Below are 8,815 nucleotides of genomic sequence, written 5' to 3'. Positions count from 1 at the left end.
CAGCTACTACTTCGACGCCAGCCTCCCAGGCATCCACGACATCACCCACAATGTTGTCTGGGAGGAGATCAGGAAGCTACTTCCTGCCATCAGTTGCCCGGCTTTTATTTTGATTGCCGAGATTGTTTCGGAACAAGTTTGACAGGTATTTCAACCGAGACTTCTGCGAGCGAAGCGGCATCTGACAAACCAAGGGCAACTTACACCACAATGGCACGACGACCGCCACCGGCTGCCCCTTAGTATTCAATGCCAATTCAATGAGACACTCCAACGCCGAAGCATTCCCGACATCGTGTGTAGGACTGTGCTCAACAAAGTACACCGAGGAATACATAGGTGATGCGAATGTGCGACCGAAAACCACTTTGCTACCACTGCATGAAGCCGACCATGTCTACCAAAGCAGCCCGTACCAATGAATTGGTCGGCGAGGGTTCGTGCCAAACGACCCTCGATTACGTCTCGAGGAGCGACCACGGGAGATTAAGGATTACCTTCGGCGGCCTTTGTCCCTGATGCCGAAGGTGCTGAATCAAAGATTCTGAATCCCTGATTACCCCAAAGCTCCTCATGTCCATCACCTCAACAAGAGGTAAGCACGACAAAGCAGGTGAGCGGCGATGCAGCGACAGTGGATTTGGTGTCGGTTGTCGTCCAAGGACAATACCTAAAAAAATTGCTGACATCAATTTTCTGTGTCCACTCCACGAAGCACACAATTTCGAACTTTGAAGGAGAATGTCCCTGAGTGACTTGAAGGAATAGAATGGTTGGTTGCTCTCAAAAGTGAACTGCAAGCATCACCAGACTTGGATAGCAAACAAAAATTGTTGCCAGCTTTCAAGTCAACGGTACAGCAAAAGGCACAGCCACGTAAGCAATACATGCCCGAGCTTGCTACATTAATGCCGAAAACTACCAGGAAAATTTTCGGATTAGAAGCCAGCCCTGCAGCTTCAGTGCACGACGTATGATTACAAGACAGCATCAGTCGGTCAAAGTTGCCACTCGACCAAACTGAACACCGACGTGCCAGGAGCGTCATCCGACAACAAGATCCACAGGTACTACGACTGAACGCCTGACACGAGACTGTCGCAGAAAAAACTCGTTATGGAACCATTTACTAAGAATCAATAATTATGTAATCAAGTGGAAATAAACATATTTGATACACTAACCAGATAAACATATTTCCGCTTGCCTTCATGCATTGAGAGTCTACACACCAAGAATTGTGTCCATTGCACGCTCTGGACCTTACGAGGACACTCGCTTCTCTGACCCTTCAATATTAATTAAGGGGTCATACCAGACTGGCAGACTTCTTGCAAGGGGCTGCACTCGTTCAACCTTTCCTGAACATGTGGTGCATCCGAAAAGCAACTCCAGTGATGTGAAAATGTTATTTATTAATTTATTCCTTCCAGGGGCTGAGAGGATACTTAAAACTACACACATGATAATAGCATTAAAGCACACTGCTGTAACTTGTTAATTGGAAAAACAAACACACCTCTGAGCATATAGTTTAATAGTATGTGTTGATGCATTATTATATAGCATGACACAATAGACCCTTTGCAGAACCTTATCAAGCAACACAACCTTCACCATTTTTTTTCGGCGCAAAGCACACAAATGGGCCCCAGTTCACGTCGAACGCCAATGCAGCATTCGAGTCCAATAGGTGCTGAGCCGAATTCACAGGGATGGCGGACATAACATTCTTGTCGAACAAATACCCAAAGTATGAAAGCCTGGGGTTATTACAGTAGTAGCTACTGTAATTTGTTTCATCAGAATTTGGCAGACGGCAAAGGCTACGGTCTTGGTGAGTCAATACACACATTGGAGAGAGGCACATGACAGCATATCACCAGAGTGCTCGTCTGCACAGATTTGTCACACACCTTCGCTCCGTCTCTCTGATTGGCTCGAGGGGGCTGTGACGGTTGGCCTTTTCCAAGTTACGGTGATGCGAAGTATAGACAGCCCACACTTTTAAAAAGAGTCTATTGAAGAGACTGAAAGGAATGGTAGTCAACATTTTTCAACAAGACTGCTCTCCAGGCAAGGGATGAACACAAATATGAATCATCTTATCCAGGTAATTAGAACAATTAAATAATTGACCGACTAATACAATGCACTCTTGATGGAAAAGAGTATAGCTGCAATAAATCCTACAAAACAGAAAAAATGCGCAGTTAATCTATGCATGCAACAAAACAGTTGTTCTTATAGCAAGTCGAATAGCTTTGAAGCAGGTGCCTGCAACGATTTATTCTTCCCCATACTCAATAAAACGCCAACCTCGTAGCTAAAAATAAGGGTGCACTTCGCACTCACACACACACACAAAAAAAAAGGAAGAAAAGCGATCGAATGTAGAATCGTGGATTAGCACAAAAGGTTAAAATCGCAGGAGCTTCCTCGCTAAAAGTTGCTATGGTTGTTCGGTGACGGAGGGCTGAAACAACTTCCCTTAGGCCCTAACGCGAAGTATACATTTCGCGTAGATTCTCAGATATTTCAACGTTCAAACAAAGCTAAGAGAATGCGAAAATTTCATGTTAAAAGCACTCAAAGTTCTATCGATCCTCGGAAACATCCCGGAATCCAAGCACCGGTACGGCGATGCAGAGCTGATGCTGTCTCACAGGCGTTAATATCCAGATGATCCAGAGCGATCTTGCGCAAAAACGGTATAAAGTCTCATTCCTTCATATTTTCACATTATACCTGCGTCAGCGAGCACGAAGAAGCCCGAAGTTGTCGGAAAGCAGCTGCACATCACGGCTACCGCGCGCCGAACAAACCCGCATCCGCCAGCTCTGGGCGCTGCCATCTTACCTGTGACGTCACGGCTCTTAGGAGGTCACGTGACGAGTGGTCACATTTGCGTAAAATATGGCGGCAACCAGGGGGGTGCCACTTCCGAACTTCCGGTTTATCACTCTAAGCCCCTCTACCTCGTTGGCGCCGAGAAGCAACGGAGGGAGGTGGTCGGCGCAGCGATGACGGCGCGCAAGGACGCCAGGGGGCGCTGCGGGTAACAGGCGTGCTCCTTCCCGCTCGGATTGCCGTGTGGTCGTACTGCTTGTGATCGCGTGGTTCGCGTCGTCGCCTTGTTTTGCTGCAGTTTTTTTTTTTTTTTTTTTAATGGTTGAGTGAAATGGATTGTGATCGGCGCGTTCAGTGGGATGTAGACAACGCGTGCAATTACGGAAAAACGGCGGGACAAGAGAGACGGGACGTGTTTTGTGCCGGGGCAGTGATTTCCCTACACCCCTCTACGGGGGTGTATTCCCCCCTTGTTTTTCCGAAAGCACCACTTTAATTCGCAACTACTCTTATTTTCTCAATGCCCCCCGAACCCCCCCTCCCTAACCTCAATTCCTGGGGCCCGTGCCTGGTTGCAACAGTGGCTACCGGTCCTGCAAAGAAGCCCGTTCCCTTTTTCGTGCCCCTCTCGAGTTCGATCGGCGTCAGTCGTCGTCCCGCAACATTAAAAGGAGTGACAGGGAAGCTCTGCTTCATGTAATGCAGGCAGTCATGACAGTCGTCCCCTACATTTTTTTTTCGGACTTTTTGCACTCTAAAGTATCTGCTAAATCGGTTTTACAGACACTGGTTTGAACACGCCGAAGGGTCCTGTGCACGCTGACTGCATAAGAAAGGCTTGGAGAAGCGACTGTGAAAATGTGATGTTAAAATTTATGGCCTCACATCAGCAATTTTTTTTTTCCTAACAGCTTTAAAAAGATGAGGGTTGGCCCAGCACTCCGTCTCTTCAATGAGGAGGTGTTGAGAGGCCTCTTTTTTTACCGCAAGAATATTGTAGGGTCTTATGGCCCAGCGGAAGATACTGAGTCATTTATCCTGAAGATAACGAAGCTCATCAAGATCATGACCTCACGTTGGAGAATGTAGAGGTACAAAACGCCACAGGCGCCGATTATGGGGGAGCTCGGTAGCCCCCCTCTCCCGAGCTCTTAGGAAAAACAAGTACCATCGCCTCCGGAATCCTTGGGTGCACCTCATTAATCTCACAGTGCGCTGGTGCCCAGTGCATATTTAAAAATTTATCTGTGCGCCCTGGTGCCCACACATATCAATATAGCTGGTGCTCAGTGGATAAAGAATTTATCCACTGTGCATGGTTACTACCAGAGCTGGTGAGTGCATGGATACATTTTTCTAACTATTCGCACAGTCCTGTTTGAAGACCCTACGTAGTAACAGCCAACACGATAAAGGCTAGTACTAGAAATTCCTTCGAAAGCCCGTGGAAGTAGTTGCGAGAGTCGACAGTAGCACCTCCATGCAGCCTACGGAAGTAGACGATGTAATCTCTTTTGTAAGCCCCATTTTGTTTTCCCAAACGTTGAAACAATTAATTACGGTCAGTGCTCTTGAACCACGGAATTCATTGATCACATCTACAGTGACAGCGAAATTATAGGGTCACAAAAGCACACATTTGTTTAGGTATCATGCCATCAGCATGCTTATCGTACGTTATCCAGGGGATTACACACGTTTGGGACGTCTCTTTCAAGAGACTTCCCGAACGTTTCCCTGGGGGATGGATTTCCCGCCTATTCAGAACGAAACATTGTTAGCGCGAACAAGCGATCGCCAGTTTTTCTATGAGAAACCAAAGGATCTCAGCAAAGTTCTAATTGCTGGGGAAAAAGCTCATTCGGGTCTATAATGCAGGTGATAAAAGTTTGTCCTCACTAATACTGTTTCGAAGTAAATCCGAGAAAGCGCCAATGTCTTGTTCGCGCTAGCAGTGTCGGGATGTGTACTGTGGAGCCCTGCCCGGAGATGCACGTCTCGGGCAAAGCATTTGGCAACGAATTAGTGCGATAAATAATATGTGAAACAGCAGAAATAAAGAATACCGTAAAGAGTTAGCCAAACAATACGAAACAATCGAACTCGTGAGGAACGCCAAGCCAGCCAAGCGCTACCGCTGCCTGCGCTCTGCACTCCGGCAGCACGCCTACTACACGTTGCGCCCTCTCGCGGCCACCGATCCGGTCATCGCTGAAAGAGCCCCCCTTCCGCCGGCGCTCGCTACACTGCCCAGTCTTCTAGTACACCATAACCAAGACCTGCCATTGATGATGGCGATCCCGATAGGAGTAGCTTACCACATTTGCTTTCAACCATCCGATTTTTTAAAATTTTGAGCGCAATACTTTATAAAGTAATCATTTACATAAATTTTACCTCATTTTATTATTAGATACAAATAATATAACCGATAAAAAAGTCACATACTTAGCAATTAGCGTGCCTGGGCTGGCGGATGATCTCTACGGCTGGCGGTGTGGTTCGGTCATCATCATCATCAGACGAAGAAAAAATGGCGACCTGCATTGCGTAGATTCAGGAATAAATTCCGTTGCTGCCTTGCGCTCATTCAATAGAACTTAATTTAACCCTCATGTCACACTTCGCAAACCTAAAAACTGTTTTTTTTTTTTTTTTTCACTGTTATTTAAGTACACCAGCTGGTTTGCGCCACGTGTGAATTCCGCCTCGCAGGTATCGGTGCTCAATGTAAAATGCTAGGATAAAAAAATCACGGCATATTTTACTGTGCTCCGATGTTATTGTAGGAAATAAAAACAGTGACAAGCATAAAATCACAAACCTTCAGATGTCAAGCCTAATGTTGATCGCGCAGATGCCACATCTTATGTGTTAGCGGCGGCACTTTAGCTCTCATTAAAATACATTTACAACACAATTCTTAACGTCATCTAAAACGGTGTACACCTGATCGTCAATCCGCGAAAATACAAGTAGAAAAACGCCAAAAAAAAAAAAGAAAAAAAAAGGTCCTTTTTGGTTTTTAATTGGGGATGTCGCGAACCTGCCATCCGACCGTACGTTCGACAGAAGCTTACGTTCGTGCGCATGCGCGAAAATGAGAAAACTATCCGATACTTTCTAGCGGAGGAAAAGTGCAATACTTGTTGGATGTATTGCTTCAATGGTTCTGGTTCACATTACTAAGTACCAAAAGCAATGAAAACACCTATTTTGGCTTTCATAACGTTTGAATATTGGTAATCATTTTATAAAATATAAAACAAACTATTTTCTATTTTATGCTTCCCAAGACTCGAAACCTTCGAGTTGAAGCCGGACAACTGTTCACTAGTCAATGTTAATGATGTTAATCCTTGCATAAAAGTCGAAGGAGCTCCGAACGTCGAGGTTCGACAAAAGTTCGCGTTATCCATATTTTTAATTAACTACCGCTCCTGCTACCCGTTTTTTTTTTTTTTTTTTTTTTGTGCAAATACAATTTGTAATCACCGCCGCTCCAGAACTTAAAAAAAAAAATAATGAAATCAAAGAGAGAGAGAGAGAGAGGGGGGTTAAATTCTTTGAACAAAAAATACTTTTGTTCGAAATCAACACGACGTCCCAACATTGGCATGCCCGTCACTGGCGCGAAATGTTTGAATGTTTAGACTTCGATAAAAATAATAATAAATAAATAAAAAAAAAAGTTGCGACTATACGTCATGAAATACTTCATACTTTAAAATTTCACATTAAAGGGATACTGAAGCGAAACTTGAAATACACCTATTATGGTCATAAATAGGTTCAATATGATCAATGATATTCATAAATCATAATCGCGCGTTTGTATTTTGAACGGATGGCTATATTTTTCACCCTGATGGGCCCGATTGGGCGCGCGCTCAAAAATCGGCCATCGGAGAGCGCGATGCGTCTTGGAATATTGGGCGCATTCGTGACGTCACTTGTGCCGGTCGGGAAAGGCTACGGCGTGAATGTTGTGGTTACGAGCGTTGCCACTTGGTGGCGCGTCGACGATTTACGACCTGTGACAACGTGGCCGTTTGAGATGTGCAAGGGCTGCACGCACGCTGCACCACGGCAAGTCGGCAACCACGACAGCACTGACAAAACCAGCTCTGAGGCCGGATTCTCAAAGCGAATTCACAACGAAAAAAGTGCGTACGACAAATTTTAGAGAAAACCCGTGCTCTCGAAACGAAATTGTCGTAACCTTTGCGCAGGTTACGACAGAATCCTACGACAGCTCCGAAGCTGTCTTACGCACTTTTTACGATCAAATCAACAAGGCCGACAGCGTCGCTCAGTTACTTGGTATCGGCCACCAACGCACATTTATTTTTCTTCGTGCTCTTCTCGTGCGTCCCGGCTTCAACCAGCAAGAAAAAAGGAAGGAGTACTTAAAACAGACCACGACGATCAAGAACGCAGGATCCACAAACACACGAGAAGAGCTACAACAACCACGATTCTGCTGACCGAGCGAGCTCGGCAGAATATAGTAGGCCTAGGAGCAACATCGACTCGGCGCACCGTTGCTCCGGCGGTCCTTGGCCAAGACCGTCTGTCCATGACCGGCTGGCCTGCTGAATGGAATATGCCCGCGCGACCCTTGTGGACCCTTACCGGATGAGTAGTTTGATCCCTGAACTAAATTTCAGAGGTCAATATTTTCCCCTTGTCATCTCGATCTCCTTGTTTTCCGAGACAGCGGTGACGAACGCTGTCGTCGAAAAGGGACTCTCATTGATTCTATCTCCTTGTTTTGTGTGATATAGAGCTCAAATAAACGCCATACGGATTACCTTGGCAACTCGGTATGTACACTCTGTTATTAGTATGCCATTTTTATTCTGACTCGACGCTACGTCAGTGTCGAGCTATAGCAGTTCGTGGGAACTACGCGATGTCGGTCTAACCTTTCTTTGCCGAGTGTCATGTCAGTATCGAGTTGCAATCGTAAAAGTTCGGTCCAGAAGCGCTTACCGAAACGCGGTCTAACAGAGCGAATCCAGCACTTCGATCAAACGCGCGTGTCCGCTCCGAGTGTGAACAGGTATTTGGCATTTGCGTGGCTCTTGCTGACACCCTCGTAGTTCAAACATATCCTTTTTAACGTCGGCTTGCAGCTCGCGACTCGCAGCAACTATTAATACCGGCCGTGCCAGAAGCATGCTCGGGCCGTGTCGTGCAAAGAGCCGCAACGGGAATGAGCTCACTGTGGCCAACTACGCTTTGGCTTTCTCCGCCAAGGCTTTGCAAACGCGTTCAGGCCTAGGCGAATTCTGCGGGCACGCCGTATTGCCGCAGAACGGCGCTGCTATTTTGGCACAAGTGATGTCACGAGAACTTCCCCCCATCCACCAGATGAGAATTTGAAATCGTTTAATTATGTTTAAAATTAGTTCTCCTGTGTTTTACAGCGCAATATTTATATTTCCGAGGTGGTGCCTGTCCCTAGCCCATATTTATGCAACAAGATCGGCGCTAAAATTTCGTTTCACTACCCCTTTAAAGTTTTTATAGTAACGTTCCTGCTGCGAAGTACCTAAAAGAAAAAGAAAGAGGAAAAAGAAAGAAAAAAAAACGACGCCGCTCTTTCTTCTTCAGGACTGGATGAAATTTCATCCAATCCTCTACCCACTGACATCTACCTGGCGCTCCTGCTGGCGCCTATTCCGAGCGCTCCTAGCAGACGAACTCGATGATATCGCTATTGATTTTTTTAAAGAATATAAAGTAAGCTTATTTAAGTGTTTTTCTTTTTCTTTAATCGCAATATGATTTAACAGACAGGACAGGAAATCCACACATTTCTGTCGTTGATATCAGAACATGATTCCACATGTGGCCCATCCATCTGGGACCATTCGTAATCGAGATCAGTGATCGCCCTCCGGCAATTTACGCGCGAAAAGCAGACGATCTAATACCGTTGCTCCATTGTCTCAGTGAG

Source organism: Ixodes scapularis, unplaced genomic scaffold (assembly GCF_016920785.2).
Source record: "Ixodes scapularis isolate PalLabHiFi unplaced genomic scaffold, ASM1692078v2 PGA_scaffold12__126_contigs__length_90152505, whole genome shotgun sequence".
NCBI lineage: Eukaryota > Metazoa > Arthropoda > Arachnida > Ixodida > Ixodidae > Ixodes > Ixodes scapularis.
Note: the sequence above shows the minus strand (reverse complement) of the source record.